Source organism: Nematostella vectensis, chromosome 11 (assembly GCF_932526225.1).
Source record: "Nematostella vectensis chromosome 11, jaNemVect1.1, whole genome shotgun sequence".
Lineage (NCBI taxonomy): Eukaryota > Metazoa > Cnidaria > Anthozoa > Actiniaria > Edwardsiidae > Nematostella > Nematostella vectensis.
In genome coordinates, this window is record NC_064044.1 from 15,584,497 (window position 1) to 15,586,100 (window position 1,604).

Genomic DNA, 1,604 nt, shown 5'->3' on the forward strand with positions numbered 1-1,604 from the left:
TTACACTGTTCCAGGACGTCTCCCCCTTTTTCACCGAGAAATCAGCAAGGCCCTGGGAACGAGTTGGGGGAGGGTGAGGGCCTTGCTGGTATCCTTTATCGGAATACCCTAGCCTGCTCTCATTCGGGGTTATTTGGAAATGGTTTGTTTTCGCCCCAGCGCACCTCGGCCTTCACGCGCGCAACAGGATTCCCAATATTCGAAAACAAAACATTTCCGAATAAGCCCGAATGAGAGTAGGCTAGGAATACCCATGGTATACCTTTTGCCCGCCTACTCTTGCGGTCTTCCTGTGGTGTTTTGGTTTCCCTTTGGTCAACCTAGACCACAAGAATCCTTAACAGAACGCTTGGAATAAGGCTGGCCCGTTGCGTGTAGGTATTTCATCCTCCATGTTCATGTTCGATCTGCCCAGGGGCTTGGGGCAATCAACTTTCCCACATTCTCGTATTATATAAGTGTCACGGCGTTTTCTATCAGGCTATTTTTAGATGCGCGGATAAGCCAATCAGATGACAGGGCGGAAAATTGACTCTGTCTCAAGGAATCCAAAATGGCGGCCGAGAAGGGGGAAAACGACGCTTGCTTTTCAAAGTCTTACTACATCGTCATATGCCTTCTAATTTCTGAATCCTTTTCGTCACAGATAAAGAAACATTTTGTTACTAGCCTAGGACTACTTATTTCTCCATAAGTGGACTCAAACGTTGTTACGAGGACATTTTTTCTTGCTCTTACAACGCAATATTCGGAAACGCCGTGACACTTATATAATACAGATGATTGCCCCTATTTATTAGCCCCTGATCTCTCTTATAGCGTTTTATCTAAGCGTATGGTTAAGAAAAAATGGATAATAAGAGGCACGCTATCGATAACCGAGATGTGAACTTTAGAAGCACACTAGCATACACACATTGGCACCAGTCGGGCCAAGACGGGACGCTAGCACAGTCTATTACCCGTGCAGTTCGGCAACCATGGGAAGCTGTTTCGTCCTTATTAGGACTCGTCAGCATGGCATAGCCGGTTTGCCTCAGTTAAACTTCATCGGCAAAAAAACTGCAGGGCGACTTCGACTCGAACGAAGTGCTTTAAACCACAGCTCAGATCCATGTGGGATCTAGAGCTGCGACCGGGCTAGCGTGATGCCAATTGTGCGGATCACGCATGCGACCTTTGCTAGTCTAAAACTCCGTCGGATAGCCAAACTATCCTTGCGAGTATGTATACATAAATGTGAACTTTTTGGTTTGGATCGGGTATTCGTACCAAGACGTAGGGGCCTAAAGTGGTGTGGTAGTGAGGTGGGTGTGATCATATGGTATGGTAATGTTGGAGGGTGATGGTGAAGGATGGCTAGTAAGGCAATGCAGAGTGGAGATGGTAGTAATGTAATTATGGTGAAGAGGTGGATAGGTTAGACTAGTAGGTGGTGGAGGGTGGTGAAAAGATAAAGTGGGACTATAGAATAGGTTGTGGTAGTGTGTGGTGGGTAGGTGAAAAAGAAAAAATAATAATAATATGGTGTGGTGTGGAGATGGCCCATCTAAAGTTCACGTTTATGTATACATACTCGCAAGGATAGTTTGGCTTTCCGACGG